This window comes from Oncorhynchus mykiss, chromosome 12 (assembly GCF_013265735.2).
Source record: "Oncorhynchus mykiss isolate Arlee chromosome 12, USDA_OmykA_1.1, whole genome shotgun sequence".
Classification (NCBI taxonomy): Eukaryota; Metazoa; Chordata; class Actinopteri; order Salmoniformes; family Salmonidae; genus Oncorhynchus; species Oncorhynchus mykiss.
Genome location: NC_048576.1, coordinates 87,705,999 through 87,727,662, shown reverse-complemented (window position 1 = coordinate 87,727,662; position 21,664 = coordinate 87,705,999).

Here is a 21,664-nt window from a genome sequence, read left to right as displayed (position 1 = left end):
ATGGCCGAGCAGTCGCACACAAACCTAAGGTCACCATGCTCAATGTCAAGCGTCGGCCGGAGTGGTGTAAAGATCGCTGCCATTGGACTTTGGAGCAGTGGAAATGCCTTTGGAGTGATGAATCCCGCTTTACCATAAATCTGAGTTTGGCGGATGCCAGGAGAACGCTACCTGCCAGAATGCATAGTGCCAACTGTAAAGTTTGGTGGAGGAGGAATAATGGTCTGGGGCTGTTTTTCATGGTTTGGGCTAGGCCCCTTAGTTCCAGTGAAGGGAAATATTAACACTACAGCATAGAATGACATTCTAAATGATTCTGTGAGTCCAACTTTGTGGCAACAGTTTGAGGAAGGTCCTTTCCTGCTTCAGCATGACAATGCCCCGTGCACAAAGAGAGATCCATACATATTTTTGTTTTTCTGAGATTGGTTTGGAAGAACTTGACTGGTTTGCACAGAGCCCTGACCTCAACCCCATCGAACACCTTTGAGATCAATTGGAACGCCGACTACGAGCCAGGCCTAATCGCCCAAAATCGGTGCCCGACCTCACTAATGCTCTTGTGGCTGAATGAATGCAAGTCCCTGCAGCAATTTTCCAACATCTAGTGGAAAGCCTTCCCAGAAGAATGGAGACTGTTGTAGCAGCAAAATGGGGACCAACTCCATATTAATGCCCATGATTTTGGAGGTGTCCACATACTTTTGGTCATGTTGTGTATATATAGGGGTAAGGTGACTAGGCATCAGGGTATATGATAAACAGAGACTCGCTCCTGTAGGTTCATGGTCTACAACATCCGTAGAGTACAACCCTTCCTCACACAGGAAACAGCATAGGTCCTAATCCAGGCTCTTGTCAACTCCTGTCTAGACTACTGCAACTCTCCATTGGCTGGGCTCTCTGCTTGTGCAATCAAACCCCTGAAACTTATCCAGAACACCGCAACACACCTAGTGTTCAACCTTCCCAAGTTCACTCTTGTCACCCAGTCCTCTGCACACGCCACTGGCTTCCAGTCTAAGCTCGCATCCACTACAAGACCATGTTGCTAAGAGTATCTTACAGTTTTTTCCAACTGCTTACACACAAAATCTTTTCATGTCACACTATTTTTGAAACCTCTCACACAAAGTGCCAAACTACACACCAAATATCCAAAACCATAAGCTGTTTCTCAGCCTTTCATGGAGGACGAGGACGCTTGTTTACAGATGTACAAGAGACTGCAATTGTAAATAAGGTTTTGGTCAACAATGCATTTAGGATTTGAGAGATTAGAGAGCATATCTTGAATAATGACACCATATTTAACAACATCAATGCTGTAAGCCTGTCGACCACACAACGCATCCTCCAACGGCACCGAGTGACAATGAAACAACTTTACAAGGTGCCATTTCAGAAAAACTCTGACAGAGTCAAGAATATGCGACATGACTTTGTAGAGGTATGTATGCAACACTACTTCCAGTTCTTCAGACATACCATATTTACTCATCTGTATATCCTTTTGTCTGTTACAGAGAGTATTGGATCTGGATGCCCATGTAATTCGCCGTGAATTTATTTATGTGGATGAGGTTGGCTTCAACCTCACCAAAACCAGGCACCGCGGAAGAAATGTAATAGGACAGAGGGCAATTACCAATGTCCCTGGACAGCGTGGGGGTAATATAACTATGTGTGCTGCCATCACTCAGAACGGGGTCCTCCATCACAATGCCACACTGGGTCCGTACAACACCGGCCATATGCTCACTTTTCTGGATGCAATTTACACAATGCTTATCCCTGATCCAGATCAGGAGCCTGCTAGATTTGTGGTTTTATGGGACAATGTTAGTTTTCACCAGGCTGTTCTGGTCCAAAACTGGTTTGCCACCCATCCACAATTTGTAGTTTTGTACCTACCCCCATATTCACCTTTTCTAAATCCCATAGAGGAATTCTTCTCAGCCTGGCACTGGAAAGTGTCTGATCGTCAACCCTATGCCCGCATGCCGCTTCTCCAGAGAGGTTGCCTCTGTCCAAGGTTGGATACGCCATGCTAGGAGATACTTCCCTCCATGTGGGGACATAGAGGTTGCCTCTGTCCAAGGTTGGATACGCCATGCTAGGAGATACTTCCCTCCATGTTTGGCAAGAGAAAACGTATCTTGTGATGTGGACAAAGTATTGTGGCCAGGCCGGAGAAGAGATGAAGCGTAGCTTAGCACTGGTGACCACCCCCACCCCCCACCCCCCCCACACACACACACACACACACACAATTGTGTTCTTTACTGTATTCTAGAGAATATACTTTTGGTTTACATATGTTTATGGTTTTGTTGTCTGCTACTGTATACAACAGTAATGTTTGGCCTAATAAATATTTTCTGTTTCTACATTGCATTGGTGTTTACAGTGTACTTGTTACCCCTCTCAGCAGATTACTTTCACTGTAGAACATTGCATTGGTGTTTACAGTGTACTTGTTACACCTCTCAGCAGATTACTTTCACTGTAGAACATTGTATTGAAATGTAGATATAAGCTTATGAAAGACCAAAGAGCTTTAGATTTAGAACAACAGTGTTTACATGGTATATCCAAAAATGTACTATTATGAAAGCAGTGTTTGCCATTTGATGCAAATGCTTCATTCTGACATGTGTTTATGCCATTTTGAATGCAGTGTTACATTTTGAAGGAGATGTGAGGTATATTGCGTTTTGTGTGTGCAGTTTTGGAAATTGTGTGTAGAGATTTGAAAAAAAGGAGACAGTTTTGAAAACATGTGTAAGCAGTTGGATAAAACTGTAAATGAATCCCACGGTGAGCACTGCTAAATGACTAAAATGGAAACGCAAACATTATTATGATGACTCTGATAGACCCAGGGTTAGTGTGACCCCATTTTCCTGCAGGTCCATGTGCCTCCAGGTCACTGTGACCCAACTGAAACACAGATTGACTGACTGTTCTGTGCACAGTTGTATGTGTCTCAAATCGCACCCTATGCTCCCTGGACCAAAGTAGTGCACTATATAGGGCATATGGGTGCCATTTGGGACGAATCCTCTGACTCTCAGAGAGTGTAGTGTTTGCATGCAAATGAACTCAAAACTTCAGCAGTTTGTATATTAGCTGTAATTTTCTCATCTGTGTCAGTATAACAACATGTAAAGAGGATAACACGGGGGCAATTATCTGCATTTACAATTCTACTGTATCTGAACTATATATAGAAATACTCCTGTCATCTACATATAAATACAGTATTTTTTTAGATAAACAGTACATCAAACTGAAGGTTCATAGATCAGGTACAGGGCTTCCGAGTGCTGAACAGAGTGGCCTTGTGCTTTCCACCTGATCCTATTACCTTCATGAAGGAACAAGTTGTTTGATCTGCTCTCCTCCCTTTCCATCAAGCCAAGGGGCTAACACTGCAGCCTCCTCCTCTGCTAGACGTATTACACCTGGCTTCGAACAGTATTTTCTCCCCTTAAAATACTTTGAGCATTTGAATGAGGCTACCTGCCTGCCTGCAGTTCATTTGCAATGGTTCCATTGTGCCAGGCATGCTCAATCAAGCACAGATTAAGTATTTGTGACAAACCAGATTTAAACTCAGGTACTATTTGATCGACTCTCCTGACACATCTATTCTCTCAGAGTGTGTGTGTGTGTGTTTGTGTGCGTGTGTGTTTGGGTGCGTGTGTGTTTGTGTATATGTGTGTGTGTATGTGTGTGTGTGTGTTTGTGTGCGTGTGCATGTGCGTGTTGCACCTCTCTCCTCTCAGTTTCCCAGCCCCTCCATGTGAACACTGTACCTGTCTAATGTATTCTGTTTCATTCAGCTGCCTCTCCTTTCATCTGGACAGATAAATGGCCTGGTCTTAGAGCAGTGTTTAAATCAGCATAGTTAAAGCCACAGGACAACAAAGAGGACCGGGGCTCCAGATACATCAACACAAACACAAACTACAAAGACAACAGGGATGGTTAATGAAGGGAGAGTGGGGGACACGTAGCAACTGCCTAATATTAGTTTGGATGGGCGGGGTGGGTGAGGGGGGGGGGGGTCTCTCTGTATCTTTGCAATTAGTCTTAATATTAATAGATTTGTAAATATTTAAATGAACACAACAAACACAGACAAACTAGATGGAGAAACCCTCACCGTTTTTTTGCCAGAAGAAAAATGGATGTACGGTAAGATATATTGCTTGTGCTGCAGCAACTCTTTACACAGAGCTAGAATTAACAAGCTAACAACTTCAGTTCTCTTTGTCCTTGACACACACACACACACACACACACACACACACACACACACACACACACACACACTGCATAAATCCTGTCCCTGGCTTCAGACCGTACAGTATTTAATAAGGATGGCACCCTATTCCCTATATAGTGCTCTACTTTTGACCAGGCCACATAGAGGCATCCCATAGCGTATTAGTCAAAAGTAGTGCACTATGTAGGGAATAGGATGCCATTTAGGAGGCAGACAGAGAAACACTCACCTCCCTGCAGAGGTCATAAAGGAATGGACAGAAGGATGGCTAGAGATTTAATGAGACTGTGGAGGAAGGCAGCCGGGAAGAACCAGACTGTATCCCCAATGGGACTGCATCCCAGCCCACGGGGCCTTGGTCAAAGGTGCACCATATAGGGAATAGGGTGCCATTTAAGACGCACATCTAGAATTGATCCAGGATTGTCTTTACCTTGTATCCTCTACGACCAGTTTACTCTCTCTCTCTTTACTCTCTCTCTTCCCCCTTTCTTTTCTGAGGTCTTGGCCAGGCCAGGCCATCTCAGTGGAACAGTGAGTGATGGATGAAGAAGTGTTACTCTACTCAGGCCAGGACATCTCAGTGGAACAGTGTGATGGATGAAGGAGCATTATTCTACCCAGGCCAGACCATCGTAGTGGAACACAGAGTTATGGATGAAGGAACAGTATTCTACCCAGGGCAGGCCATGTCAATGGAACACAGAGTGATGGATGAAAGAACCCTACGGCAGCCATAATGATTAACTCACTCTCTCTGGCACTCCTCCCCATCTTCCATCCTCTCTTCTTCTCTGTCTGTTCTTACTGCTGATCAACATGCCTGATAAATGGGCAGAGCTGAGAAGGTGGTGGGTTAGTTTTAAACTCTCTCCCTTTCTCTCTCTCCCCTCTTTCTCTCACTCTCGCTCTCTGTCTCTCTCTCCCCTCTTTCTCTCTGTCTCCCCTCTCGCTCTCTCTCTCTATCTCTCTCTCTCTTGCTCTCTCGCTCCCTCTCGCACTCTTTCTCTCATACACAAATGACAAGATAAGGAGTGTCCACACACACACACACACACACACACACACACACACACACACACACACACACACACACACACACACACACACACACACACACACACACACACACACACCTCCGTTATCTGCGAAGTACCCACAAGGGAAATTCAGGACTTGAACTCTTTGGGCCTGTTCTATGACAAAAACCTTTCATCAAAACACAGTCTTTCACTGTAAACCTGCTGAACCCAGCACAAAATATACTTACAGTCATAGTATGTAACGCTTTATGGATTTTGCATCTGGTTAGAATGGAAAAAGTGTTGATCAATAAATTGCAGTGGGACCAGGAGAATAAATATTGTTGCTGTTGATTCATTATAATTAAAAGTGAAATGCTTAATCAATAAAGAAGGTAATTTATTGTAAAATCAAGATACTGAATACTGTCAAAGTGTGGGTTCATAATGATGCCTTAGAGTCAGAAATGATTGTATATTCATCTCGGCAAATGGGTGTCTGTATATGTTAACGTGTGTGTGCATGCGTGTGCGCCTGTGCTTGCCTCAGTGTTTGTACATGTGTGCATCTGTTTGTCTGTCTGTATATGTGTGTGTGTATGTGTGTGTACGTGTGTATGTGTGTGTACGTGCAGGTGCTTCTGCATGCTTGCATCTATCTTTGCGTCTGTGTGTTTGCGTCTGTGTGTTTCTTCATGCTCCCACACAGCTATGTGAGTTAATCCGTGTGAGTGTACGTGCGTCAGTACAGTATGTGACTGGATGGAACAAAAATCTGTTATGAAAGCCACACCTGAAAGGTCACAACCTCCTGGGGTCACGGAGCTAAAGGGGGAGGGGGGGGCAAGTGACGAGGGTCGCTTTGGGGGTAAGGATCTGACCTCATCCTCCGCATCGCCCTTTACCACTCTCCAGGTGGCTGCCTTTGACCCCCCCCACCTGACCTCCACTTCCCCCTGCCTCTACCCAGCCTCCCCCAGGAACCCAAAACAGGAGGGAAAATGACAGGAACATTGATTTAAGGGACTATTATATTATGTTTGACAAGGATGAAAGGGACATTTAAAGCAGGTTTAAAGGGACATTTGTTCTCCTGCTTCCAGCTGTTGGCCGGTAGATCCTGTGCAACTTCAAAGAGAGGAACAGAGAGAGAGGAAGGAGGAGAAAGGGAGGGATGAGAGGAGGATGGAGGGATGGAGGGGGAGAGGAGGAGAAAGGGTGTGGGAAGAACAAAGAGAGAACAAACCAGATCACTTCCATTTCCTTATGTCCTATGACAAAACCAAGCATCCATCTTCAAACACATGTCCTAAACACCTGTCTTTAAACACCTGTCTTTAAACACCTGTCTTTAAACAACTGTTGTTTGTAAAGGTGTGCGTAACTGGTGGCAGTGAAGTCAGACACAGGAGAGCAGAACTAGGTAATAGCCGGAGCAGTTTAATACAATAACCATCATGGGTACAAAACCCGATGTGCACCAGTAACAAATGTGCACAAGCACTAAAAACAAACAATTCCACACAAAGACATGGGGAGAACAGAGGGTTAAATACACAACACTTAATGAGGGAAATGAGAACCAGGTCTGTAGGAAAACAAGACAAAACAAATGGAAAATGAAAAATGGATTGACGATGGCTAGAAGACCGGTGACGCCGAACGCCGCCCGAACAAGGAGAAGAACCAACTTTGGTGAAAGTCGTGACATTATTAAACACCTGTCTTTAAACACCTGTCTTTAAACACCTGTCTTTATACACCTGTCTTTAAACACCTGTCTTTAAACAACTGTTATTAAACACCTGTCTTTAAACACCTGTTATTAATCACCTGTCTTTAAACACCTGTCTTTAAACACCTGTCTTTAAACACCTGTCTTTAAACACCTGTCTTTAAACACCTGTCTTTAAACAACTGTTATTAAACACCTGTAATGCTCCGGGTGTCGTGGGTGTGGAGTCAAATGCAGGAGACAGAGAGTTCAAGGCTGCGCGTCTTTTAATCGCACCAATGCACCACAGGGTGCTCACAAAAACGTTACGTTCCCAAAACACAGGGAAATCAAAATGTACAATGGGAAACAATCCCGACCGGACACTAACACGTGCCTATACCACAGAGCCGAAGGTTTACATAGAAATAATCCCGCACAACAACCAGGCGGGCCGGCTGTCTAATAAAGACAAACTAATCAAACATTCACAGGTGCTACCACTCAACATACAAGGAGGGGAAGGAAAAACAATCAGTGGCAGCTAATAGGCCGGTGACGACGACCGCCGAGCGCCACCTGCCCGGGAAAGGGAAACACCCTCGGTCGGACTCGTGACAGTACCCCCCCCCTGACGCGTGGCTCCCGCAGCGCGCCGACACCGGCCTCGAGGTCGCCCCGGAGGACGAGGCGCAGGGCGATCCGGATGGAGGCGATGGAAATCCCTCAACATGGAGGGATCCAAGATGTCCCCCACCGGTACCCAGCACCTCTCCTCCGGACCGTACCCCTCCCAGTCCACGAGGTACTGCAGGCCCCTCACCCGGCGTCTTGAGTCCAGAATGGCCCGGATCGTGTACGCCGGGGACCCCTCGATGTCCAGCGGGGGGGGAGGGACCTCCGGTACCTCACTGTCCTGCAGGGGACCAGCTACCACCGGCCTGAGGAGAGACACATGAAACGAGGGGTTAATTTAATACGATAATAGGAAGGGAGTTGTAATCGATAACACACCTCGTTTATCCTCCTCAGGACTTTAAAGGGCCCTACACACTGCGGACCCAGCTTCCGGCAGGGCAAGCGGAGAGGTAGGTTTCGGGTCGAGAGCCAGACCCTGTCCCCCGGTACAAACACGGGGGCCTCACTGCGGTGGCGGTCAGCACTCCTCTTCTGCCGTCCACTCGCTTGTCGTAGAGATTCCTGGACAGCCCTCCAGGTCTCCTTGGAGCGCTGTACCCATTCCTCCACCGCAGGAGCCTCGGTCTGGCTCGGATGCCATGGTGCCAGGACCGGCTGGTACCCCAACACACACTGAAAGGGGGACACGTTAGTAGAGGAGTGGCGTAGTGAGTTCTGAGCCATTTCAGCCCAGGGAATGTATCGTGCCCACTCCCCTGGCCGATCCTGGCAATACGACCGCAGAAACCTACCCACCTCCTGGTTCACTCTCTCCACCTGCCCATTACTCTCGGGGTGATAACCGGAGGTCAGGCTGACAGAGACCCCCCCCCTCTCCATACCCGGGACGTGAATTGGGGGCCCCGATCAGAAACGATGTCCTCCGGCACCCCGTAGTGCCGGAAGACATGGGTGAATAACGCCTCCGCAGTCTGTAGGGCTGTAGGGATACCGGGCAACGGGAGGAGACGGCAGGACTTAGAGAACCGATCCACAATTACCAGAACCGTGGTGTTCCCCTGAGACGGCGGGAGATCGGTTAGGAAATCTATGGACAGATGTGACCATGGCCGCTGTGGAACAGGGAGGGGTTGTAGCTTCCCTCTAGGAAGGTGCCTAGGAGCCTTACTCTGAGCGCACACTGAACAGGAGGAGACATAACCCTTAACGTCCTTAGCCAACGTAGGCCACCAATACCTCCCCTGAAGGCTCCCCACTGTCCTCGTCACCCCAGGGTGACCCGAGGAGGGTAGGACGTGAGCCCACCGAATCAGTTTGTCCCGAACACCAAGCGGCACGTACCTTCGCCCCACTGGACACTGAGGAGGCGCGGGTTCAGCCCGTAACGCCCGCTCGATGTCCGAGTCCACCTCCCATACCACTGGGGCTACCAGCTTCGAGGCGGGAAGGATGGGAGTAGGTTCGGTGGACCCATCCTCCGTGTCATAAAGGCGGGACAGTGCGTCAGCCTTCACGTTCTGGGAGCCCGGTCTATAAGACAAAGTAAATCGGAACCGGGTGAAGAACATGGCCCCCCTTGCCTGACGTGGGTTAAGTCTCCTAGCTGCCCGAATATACTCCAGATTCTGGTGGTCGGTCCAGATGAGAAAGGGGTGTTTAGCCCCCTCAAGCCAGTGTCTCCACACCTTCAGAGCTCTAACCACCGCTAGCAACTCCCGGTCCCCCACATCATAGTTACGCTCCGCTGGGCTGAGCTTCCTTGAGAAGAAAGCGCAGGGTCGGAGTTTTGGTGGCGTACCCGAGCGCTGTGACAGCACGGCACCCACCCCAGCCTCGGACGCGTCCACCTCCACTATGAATGCTAGAGAGGGGTCCGGATGCGCCAACACGGGCGCATCAGTAAACAGCGCCTTCAACTTGTTGAATGCTCCGTCCGCCTCTGCTGACCACTGCAAACGCACCGGGCCCCCCTTCAGCAGTGAGGTGATGGGAGCCGCTACCTGGCCAAAACCCTGGATAAACCTCCGGTAGTAGTTGGCAAAACCCAGAAAACGCTGCACCTCCTTTACCGTGGTCGGAGTCGGCCAATTACGCACGGCCCTAATGCGGTCACCCTCCATCACTACCCCCGAGGTGGAAATGCGATATCCCAGAAAAGAGACGGCTCGTTTAGAGAACACGCATTTCTCAGCCTTGACGTATAGGTCATGCTCCAGCAGTCTACCAAGCACCTTGCGCACCAGAGACACATGCGCGGTGTGAGTGGCCGAGTAGATCAGAATGTCATCGATATAAACCACCACTCCCTGCCCGCACAGGTCCCTGAGAATCTCGTCTACAAAGGATTGGAAAACGGCTGGAGCATTCTTTAACCCATACGGCATGACGAGGTACTCATAGTGGCCTGATGTAGTACTAAATGCGGTTTTCCACTCGTCTCCCTTCCGAATACGCACCAAACTATACGCGCTCCTGAGATCCAGTTTTGTGAAGAACTGCGCTCCGTGGAACGATTCCACCGCCGTAGCGATGAGAGGTAGAGGGTAACTATACCCCACTGTGATGGCGTTTAGACCTCTATAATCGATACACGGACGCAAGCCTCCCTCCTTTTTCCTCACAAAAAAAGAAACTTGAGGAGACGGGTGAAATGGAGGACCGAATGTACCCCTGTCCCAGCGCCTCCGTGACATATGTCTCCATTGCCAACGTCTCCTCCTGGGACAGCGGGTACACGTGACTCTTGGGAAGCGCAGCGTCTACCTGGAGATCTATCGTACAATCCCTTCCCGGTCGATTAGGTGGTAATTTAGTCGCTTTCACTTTACTGAAAGCGATTGCCAAATCGGCATACTCGGGGGGAATGCACACCGTGGAACCCTGGTCTGGACTCTCCACCGACGTAGCACCGATGGAAACTCCCAAACACCTTCCAGAACACTCCTCTGACCACCCCTGGAGAACCCCCTGTTTCCACGAAATTTTAGGATTGTGCCGGGCCAGCCAGGGAGTCCCCAGCACCACTGGAAACGCAGGCGAGTCAATAATAAAGAAACTGATACGCTCCCTATGATTCCCCTGCGTCACCATGTCCAGTGGGACCGTGGTCTCCCTGACCATCCCTGACCCTAATGGCCGGCTATCTAGGGAGTGCACGGGGAAAGGAGAATCTATCGGCACCAGCGGAACCCCTAATTTAAGGGCGAGTCCGCGATCCATAAAGTTCCCAGCTGCGCCTGAATCGACGAGCGCCCTATGCTGGGAAGAGGGAAAAAAGCGAAGGAAAAAAGTTAAGACAAACATGTGGCCAACAGGGGGTTCTGGGTGAGTTTGATGCTGACTCACCTGGGGTGACCGAGAAGCGTTCCGCCTGCCATCTCTACTCCCAGACGGACCCCCCCAGCACCTATCAGACGTGTGTCCTCTCCGACCACAGTTGGTGCAGGGAAGGCCTCCTCCTCCGGTACCCCTCGGCGCAGCCCCTCCCAACTCCATCGGAATGGGAGCGGAGGGGCTGGGTGGTGGAACGCACAGGACCCTCTCTGAACGCCCGCGGGCAGCCAGCAGATTATCCAGTCGAATGGACATGTCAATCAGCTGATCCAGTGACAGAGTGGTGTCCCGACACGCTAACTCCCGGCGGACATCCTCTCGGAGACTACACCTGTAGTGGTCCATGAGGGCCCTGTCGTTCCACCCAGATCCGGCTGCCAAGGTCCGGAACTCCAGCGCGTAATCCTGGGCGCTCCTCCTCTCCTGCCTGAGGTGAAATAGTCGTTCTCCCGCCGCTCGGCCGTCTAGAGGGTGATCAAACACGGCGCGGAAGCGACGGGAAAACTCTGGGTAGTGCTCCCGCGCTGAGTCTGGACCATTCCAGACCGCGTTCGCCCATTCCAGGGCACGACCCGTGAGGCAGGAGATGAGGACACTCACCCTCTCCTCTCCTGAGGGAGTGGGTCTGATGGTGGCCAGGTATAGCTCCAGCTGGAGCAGAAACCCCTGGCAACCCGCCGCCGCTCCATCATAAGCCCTCGGTAGCGTCAGACGGAGGGTGCTGGAGTCGGGAGATGGGGAGTCCGGAACCGTGGGTGCCGAAGGTGGAGAGAGGAGCCCACTCCTCTCCCATCTGTCCATTCTCTCCATCACTTGATCCATCGCGGATCCGATCCGATGAAGGACGGTGGTGTGGTGGAGAACCCGTTCCTCCATCGATGGGAGAGGGTTGGCTGCTGCTCCTGCTGACTCCATCAATTTGACAGGTGCGGGATTCTGTAATGCTCCGGGTGTCGTGGGTGTGGAGTCAAATGCAGGAGACAGAGAGTTCAAGGCTGCGCGTCTTTTTATCGCACCAATGCACCACAGGGTGCTCACAAAAACGTTACGTTCCCAAAACATAGGGAAATCAAAATGTACAATGGGAAACAATCCCGACCGGACACTAACACGTGCCTATACCACAGAGCCGAAGGTTTACATAGAAATAATCCCGCACAACAACCAGGCGGGCCGGCTGTCTAATAAAGACAAACTAATCAAACATTCACAGGTGCTACCACTCAACATACAAGGAGGGGAAGGAAAAACAATCAGTGGCAGCTAATAGGCCGGTGACGACGACCGCCGAGCGCCACCTGCCCGGGAAAGGGAAACACCCTCGGTCGGACTCGTGACAACACCTGTCTTTAATCACCTGTCTTTAAACAACTGTTATTAAACACCTGTCTTTAAACACCTGTCTTTAAACACCTGTCTTTAAACAACTGTCCTTAATCTCCTGTCTTTATACACCTGAAATGTAACTGTACTTAAACTCCTGTCTTTAAACACCTGTCTTTAAACAACTGTCCTTAATCTCCTGTCTTTATACACCTGAAATTTAACTGTACTTAAACTCCTGTCTTTAAACACCTGTCCTTAAACGCCTGTACGTCCTCTCATTCCAGTATGATGCACAGGTGACAGAGGAACAATGACAATGACCATATGAGTTGGCAAGGCAATGCAAACAGATTTGGGACCAGGCTAAGACAGGGGGTCATGGAGTAGAAGACTAGAGACCAGAGGACAAAAGCCAACAGAAGTCCCCACTATAAGGGATGTTTTTTTCCCTATTCTTTCACTTCATAGCTCCTTCCCTCTCCCTGATTAGTTTTCAGTATCAGGGGACGCAAATGGGGGTATCCTGACAGCCCATCGATCAAAGTCTGAGCTCCAATCTGTGTGATGCTAACGCAGGTGTCTGTAATTGTAGTCTATTCAGCATACTCACACATATACACACAGGAGTGTGCAGGCATACACACACAGACACACACTGGCCATGGCCAAAATCTGGCTTGTGTATATGTGTGATTTCAGAAACATAACGAGCTCTGACCGGGAAAGTCACAGAAGTCGTAGCTCTAGGACGATGCCTGAGTTTATGACTTGTTATTTCGAGTTGGGTGACAGTTTAAATCGATTTTTCCCAGTTGGATAAAAACAAGTTCTGAGTTCCCTGTTGTCTTGTACAACTTCATATGAACCAGAAAGGAACTTCTGTAGCCCCACCGAGTGACCTTTCGTGTTGTTGTTTTGGCTAATGTTAGCTAAGTAGCTAGCATTTGGAATTATGTATTTGGAGTAAACATGAGTGTACCGTAGGCCTACGCATGAATCAATTGAAGAGTCCCCTGAAGCTTGAATGGGAGATGCAGTAGAGGAATGCAGTGTTGAGGCAGCGGGCTCATAATGAGGATGACTGGCTACTACTTAGAATATTGTGTGGAGAGCTTTCTGTCGCCCTGAGCTGCTGAGGCATCACCCAAGTGGGTAACATACATTGCAAAGGAGAAGTGCAGTGGCTACACGACTCATGCTGGTTCACCTCTACAAGATCGTCACCAGACTCCTTCATCAACCATCTCCCTGACCACCTTCCTCTGATCAAGCCTTGAACTGTTCCTCTCCATCTTTGGAAGATGCATGCACTCAGACTTGTCCTCTATTGGTTGACCCAGCCAACGATAGCTAGGCTACTCGTGATGTATTGGTTGACCCAGCCAACGATAGCTAGGCTACTCATGATGTATTGGTTGACCCAGCCAAGGATAGCTAGGCTACTCATGATGTATTGGTTGACCCAGCCAACGATAGCTAGGCTACTCGTGATGTATTGGTTGACCAAGCCAACGATGGCTAGGCTACTCGTGATGTATTGGTTGACCCAGCCAACGATAGCTAGGCTACTCATGATGTTTTGGTTGACCCAGCCAACAATAGCTAGGCTACTCATGATGTATTGGTTGACCCAGCCAACGATAGCTAGGCTACTCATGATGTATTGGTTGACCCAGCCAACGATAGCTAGGCTACTCATGATGTATTGGTTGACCCAGCCAACGATAGCTAGGCTACTCATGATGTATTGGTTGACCCAGCCAACGATAGCTAGGCTACTCATGATGTATTGGTTGACCCAGCCAACGATAGCTAGGCTACTCATGATGTATTGGTTGACCCAGCCAACGATAGCTAGGCTACTCATGATGTATTGGTTGACCCAGCCAACGATAGCTAGGCTACTCGTGATGTATTGGTTGACCAAGCCAACAATAGCTAGGCTACTCGTGATGTATTGGTTGACCCAGCCAACGATAGCTAGGCTACTCATGATGTATTGGTTGACCCAGCCAACGATAGCTAGGCTACTCATGATGTATTGGTTGACCCAGCCAACGATAGCTAGGCTACTCATGATGTATTGCTTGACCCAGCCAACGATAGCTAGGCTACTCGTGATGTATTGCTTGTTTGTTTTCATATTTTGATGTGCTTTCAGAATGTTATGAAAAGCACTATAGAAATGTAATCAATTATTATTACCAAATTATATCCATTTATTTTATTTAGTAGAGCAAGAATCTATGAAGAAGGCGACACGCAAAGCATCAATAATAAAGTGATACTAGCAGTAGCAGTGAGCAGGTTTATTTGTTCTTTTAATTGATCTAATTGTTGCCATGCAACTGCAACAATATAGCTTAGATGTGAGTGTGCACTTTTTGATGTTGAAATGTTGAAAGTAAAACACACCAACAGCGGCTGTACCTGTATCAATTTATTTTTATTACAAACAAGAAACACATCAATGAGAAAACAGAAATTCACTTTGGGCTTAAAAAAAAGGACTTCATCAAAAACAACTAATAGTTACATACAGCGTACATAAAACTACTTGTTAATCCCGGACTCTAAAATGGCCATAAGGTGTGCCTCCTTGGCAGTCCCCTCCTTCTCCCTCCTCCACATCTGGACCCTTCTGGGAGGGAGAGGACGAGATTGGGTGATGGAGTGGCAGTCCCCTCCTTCTCCCGCCTCCACATCTGGACCCTTCTGGGAGGGAGAGGACGTGATTGGGTGATGGAGTGGCTGTGGCCTCCCACCTGATTCTGGTGGGGAAGCTTTCAGCATCTAACATACTAGCTACACATAAAGGCCTGTAAAAGGTGTTATGCTATTCTCTAGAATACTCCTTTCTAACGTGTCTACTGCATCTTCACACTGAGATGAACTTTCTGGTGAAGCGTAGGAAATAGATGGGAAAGTGTTGTTGCTCTCAGAGAAAAAGGGAAACTTTATTATCCAAGTACAGCACCGCAATAAATGTCAAGATAACATATAGTAGAGTACTGTGTATTTTTGCTTATGGTTATCTCACATATTTTTCACTCACGAGGGCAACAGCTGCCCCTTCAGCTCACACTCCTTCACATAGATCATGAAAAGACGTCAGACCAAGTACAACATTAACCAACACATGAGGATAGTAGAACTATGTGTAGATAAATACTTTATCAAACTGGAGTGCCAAGGTGAAACAATAACGAGAGCAGCTTCCCATTACTTTCACCACCAGCTACCTCATCCCCATACTGTTATTTATTTTGCTCCTTTGCACCACAGTATCTCTACTTGCACATGAATCTTCTGCACATCTATCACTCCAGTGTTTAATTGCTATATTGCAATTATTTTGCCACTATGGCCTATTTATTGCCTTATCTCCCTTATTCTACCTCATTTGCACACACTGTATATAGACGTTTCCTATTGTATTATTGACTGTATGTTTGTTTATTCCATGTATAACTCTGTGTTGTTGTTTGTGTCGCACTGCTTTGCTTTATCTTGGCCAGGTCTCAGTTGTAAATGAGAACTTGCTCTCAACTGGCCTACCTGGTTAAATAAAGGTGTTCTCAACTAGCCTACCTGGTTAAATAAAGGTGTTCTCAACTGGCCTACCTGGTTAAATAAAGGTGAAATAAAATAATAAAAAAATAAAAGGTTATGTGCAACGAAACTAGCTAGGCTAGACCCATTCAGGCTGTAACCTTTCAGGTAGAAAGTAATATTGCATCGCATGAACATCACAACACAAACCGACTTGACAAGTCAGGAGAACTAGAAGAAAATAGAAGTGTTGGGACCAGCACCGCTGAGGAAAATAGGAATGTAGTAGTAGGTTACCACGTTACCAACGTTAGCTATAACTAGTGGCAGTGCATAGTGCAGTGGCTAGAGAGCTACAGTAACTATGGCTACATGACTAACTCACAACCTTTGTAGCTGGATTTCTCCTGCCATGTTCACCACTGAATTAAATGCCTGGTATAGAGAGCAATAATAATGGCATCTTTTTGTAGGCACTAACTCAGTCATTATCAGGTTTCAAGGTAAGACCCAATTCCAGACTGTGTGAAGTAACAACGTTTATTGTAACCACAGGGTCAGGCAAACGACAGGTCAATCAAGGTACAGGATGGCAGGCAGGCTTAGGGTCAGGTCAGGCAGTGGTCAATAATCCAGAGCAGAGGCCAAGGTACAGGACGGCAGGAAGGCTTAGGGTCAGGTCAGGCAGTGGTCAATAATCCAGAGCAGAGGCCAAGGTACAGGACGGCAGGCAGGCTTAGGGTCAGGTCAGGCAGTGGTCAATAATCCAGAGCAGAGGCCAAGGTACAGGACGGCAGGCAGGCTTAGGGTCAGGTCAGGCAGTGGTCAATAATCCAGAGCAGAGGCCAAGGTACAGGACGGCAGGCAGGCTTAGGGTCAGGTCAGGCAGAGGTCGGTAATCCAGAGGTGAAGAAAAGGTACAGGACGGCAGGCAGACTCAGGGACAGGTCAGGCAGAGGTCGGTAATCCAGAGGTGAAGCAAAGGTACAGGACGGCAGGCAGACTCAGGGACAGGCAGTGGTCAGGAGGGTGGATACAGAGTCAGGACAGGCAAAGGTCAAAAACCAGGAGGACGAGAAAAAGAGAGACTAGGGAAAAACAGGAGCTGAGACAAAACGCAGATAGGTTTGAACAAACAAGACGAACTGGCAACAGACAGACAGAAAACACAGGTATAAATACCCAGGGGATAATGGGGAAGATGGGCGACACCTGGAGGGGGTGGAGACAGGTGAAACAGATCAGGGTGTGACAGTCATGGTTGGTTGGACAAGGCCTATGGAAATAAAAAAGGTCTGTGGTAAATACAGGCTTAGCAGATCTTCTACATGTTGTTCTATGAGATAATCTTAATCAAATCAAACTTTATTTGTCACATGCACCGAATACAACAAGTGTAGACTTTACCATGAAATGCTGACTTACAAGGCCTTAATTAACCAACAGTGCAGTTCAAGAAGAGTTAAGAAAATATTGACCAAGTACTGTAGACTAAAGTAAAAAGTAATAATAAAAAGTAACACAATAAGAATAAGAATAACGAGGCTATATACAGGGGGCACCGGTACCGAGTCAGTGTGCAGGGGTACAGGATAGTTGAGGTAATTTGTACATGTAGGTGGGGGTGAAGTGACTATGCAAGTGACTATGCAATAAACAGAGAGTAGCAGCAGTGTACAAAAGGGAGGGGGGGGGTCAATGTAAATTGTCCGGTGGCGATTTTATTAATTGTTCAGCAGTCTTATGGCTTGGGGGTAGAAGCTGTTGAGGAGCCTTTTGGTCCTAGACTTAGCACTCTGGTACCGCTTGCGGTGCAGTAGCAGAGAAAACAGTCTATAACTTGGGTGACTGGAGTCTGACAATTTTATGGGCTTTCCTCTGACACCACCTATTATATAGGTCCTGGATGGCAGGAAGCTTGGCCCCAGTGATGTACTGGGCCGTTCGCACTACCCTCTGTAGTGCCTTACGTCAGATGCCGAGCAGTTACCCTACCAGGCGGTAATGCAATCGGTCAGGATACTCGCGATGGTGCAGCTGTAGAACCTTTTGAGGATCGGGGGACACATGCAATATCTTTTCAGTCTCCTGAGGGAGAAAAGGTTGTGTTCTGCCCTCTTCACGGCTGTCTTGGTATGTTTGGACCATGATAGTTAATTTGTGATGTGGACACCAAGGAACTTGAAACTCTCGACCCTCTCCACTACAGCCCCGTTGATGTTCATGGGGGCCTTTTTGGCCCTCCTTTTCCTGTAGTCCACAAACATCTCCTTTGTCTTGCTCACATTGAGGGAGAGGTTGTTGTCCTGGCACCACACTGCCAGTTCTCTGACCTCCTCCCCATAGGCCGTCTCATCATTGTCGGTAATCAGGCCTTCCTCTGTTGTGTCGTCAGCAAACATAATCATTGTGTTGGAGTCGTGTTTGGCCACGCAGTCGTGGGTGAACAGGTAATACAGGAGGGGAGTAAGTACACACCCTTGAGGGGCCCCTGTGTTGAGGATCAGCGTGGCAGACGTGTTGTTGCCTCTTCTTACCACCTGGGGGCAGCCCGTCAGGAAGTCCAGGATCCAGTGGCAGAGGGACGTGTTTAGTCCTTAGCTTAGTGATGAGCTTCGTGGGCACTATGGTGTTGAACGCTGAGCTGTAGTAAATGAACAGCATTCTCACATATATGAAGGTTTTGTCCAGGTGAGAAAGGGTAGTGTGGAGTATGATTGAGATTGTGTCATCTGTGGATCTGTTGGGGCGGTGTGCAAATTGGAGTGGGCCTAGGGTGTCCAGGAGGATGTTGTTGATGTCAGCCATGACCAGCCTTTCAAAGCAATTCATAGCTGCCAACGTGAGTGCCACGGGGCAGTTGTCATTTAGGCAGGTTACCTTCGCTTCCATGGGCACAGGGACTATGGTGGTCTGCTTGAAACATGTAGGCATTACAGACTCGGTCAGGGAGAGGTTGAAAATGTCAGTGAAGACACTTGACAGTTGGCCTGCGCATGCTTGAGTACACGTCCTGGTAATCCGTCTGGCCCAGCGGCTTTGTGAATGTTGACCTGTTTAAAGGTTTTGTTCATATCCGCTACCGAAAGTGTTATCATACAGTCATCTGGAACAGCTGGTGCTCTCGTGCATGCCTCAGTGTTGCTTGCCTCGAAGCGAGCATAAAAGGCATTTAGCTCATCTGGTAGGCTCGAGTCAGAGCCGGTGTAATATGATTCAATCTTAATCCTGTATTGACGCGTTGCTTGTTTGATAGTTTGTCTGAGGGCATAGCGGGATTTCTTATAAGTGTCTGGATTAGTCTCCCGCTCCTTGAAAGCAGCAGCTTTCCATGGCTTCTGGTTGGGATATGTACGTACAGTCACTGTGTGGACGAAGTCGTCGATGCACTTATTGATGAAGCGGATGACTGAGGTGGTGTACTCCTCAATGCCATTGGATAAATCCCGGAACATATTCCAGTCTGTGCCAGCAAAACTGTCCTGTACATCAGACCACTTCCGTATTGAGCGAGTCACTGGTACTTCCTGCTTTAGTTTTTGCTTGTAAGCAGGAATCAGGAGGATAGGATTACAGTATGGTCAGATTTGCCAAATGGAGGGTGGGGGAGAGCTTTGTATGCATATCTTTGTGTGGAGTAAAGGTAGTCTAGGATTTTTTTTCTCTGGTTGCACATGTGACGTGCTGGTAAAATTTGGTAAAACTGACTTAAGTTTGCCTGCATTAAAGTCCCACTAGGAGTGCCGATCTCGGTGAGCATTTTCGTCTTTGCTTATGGCCTTATAGAGGTGGATGAGAGCGGTCTTTGTGCCAGCTTCGTTCTGTGGTGGTAAATAGACGGCTACGAATAATATAGATGAGAACTCTCTTGGTAGATAGTGTGGTCTAAAGCTTATCATAAGGTACTCTACCTCAGGCGAGCAATACCTCAAGACTTCTTTAATATTAGACATCCAGGAGGATGTCTAATATTGTCTAATAATGTCTAATAATACCAGCTGTTATTGACAAATAGACACACAACCCCACCCCTCGTCTTACCAGAGGTAGCGTCTCTGTTCTGCTGGTGCATCCCCTCTAGCCCCTATATTGTCCATATCATCGTTCAGCCACGTCTCCGTGAAACATAAGATGTTACAGTTTTTAATGTCCCATTGGTAGGATAATCTTAATTGTAGGTCAGCAATTTTATTTTCCAATAACTACACTTAGCAAGAAGAACAGATGACAGTGGGAGTTTACTCACTCACCTATGGATTCTAGAAGGCTGCCCGATCTGCGGCCCCTTTCCCTGCTTCTTTTCTTCACGCATAAGGCGGGGATCTGGGCCTGTTCCAGTGAAAGCAGGATATACTTCTCTTCGGACTCGTTAAAGGAAAAAGTTTGTTCCAGTCCGCGGTGAGTAATCACTGTTCTGATGTCCAGAAATTATTTTGGGTAAGAGACGGTAGCAGCAACATTATGTACACAATAAGTTAAAAAATAAGTTATACAAAATTTTAAAACTAACAAAATAGCACAATTGGTTGGGAGAATGTAAACGTCAGCCATGTTCTTCGGCGCCATCTTGTGCTATCTTTTTGTGAATTTCTAAGCATTTGTCATAAAAAAAAACACATAAAGCACACAAAAGGCTTCATAATACAAAAGGTCATGTTAACTGACTGGTAATACCTCATAGATCAAAACGTTTAAGATCTTCTAACCTCAGACCTTGTTTTCAGTGTTAATCCCAAAACACTATTCTTTCCCTGCCATTTTCCCCATAGGAATGGCTGAATGAGAGGTACAGAGGTAAAGCATTTCTGTTTTTTAGGACTACAAGCTGGCTAGCTCTATTGTCATCAGATCATGTAACAGTTTGAACACAAGCCCTGGTATTTACTGCAAGTAGCTAGCTAACAATGCTAATATTAAATATGAAGTTATCACTCAACAGCAAGCCAATGGCTAACCCTGTAGATAATGTTACTGTTCGAACTGTGATAACTTATAAAGCAGATCTGTTTTCAAAGATGTAATGTTACGATTAAATTGTTTTGATAATTTGAAGGAGAACAAGAAGCTTCGCTATTCTCCATCTTCAAAGTTATGTTGTTTACGTGAAGAGATCTTGTGATCAAAACTCCCCCCCAATGCATTGTGGCTATGAAATTCCTTTAAAGTGTGCAGCAAATTCTACTAAATGAAAACCCGAAATGAGTATAATATCCTGGCATTTAAAGCACAATTGATTTTCAAAAATGAACATACTATAAAACATATTTTTCCATACTGAGAATGTGTCATGTGTTTCCCACTACGCCTTGATTTGGGTAGCTCATCCCCGTATTTAATCCATCAGCTAATAATTGACCCCCCCTCACCCACACACTGTACCAGTAAATTAACAATGGGTACCGTACAATTTTTGGTCTCTCTCTCCTCTCAGCTTGATCTACTGCATTACAGTTTCTTCTTTACTCTCAGTTCAGTGAGTTCACAGTGCTTAACAGTCTGAGGAGGTATGCACTCTCTCTCTCCCTCTCAATCGTTCTCCACTCTGCTTAATACAACAGGGTGTGATTCATTTGAATGGTCGGTAGCAACGAAGGCTCCAATAGGTTGTCTTCACCACTCCAACGGGACTCTCTCTTTCTTCTCTTTCTCCTCTCTCTCTCTCCCTCACTCCCTCTATGGTTCAAATCCACTTCACCATGTCTTCAGCCCAGAGACCTTACTATTTGTGTGTATCTGTAATATATTAGAGCTTACCCAAACCTCAAGGGGGTAAACTTCAGTAGC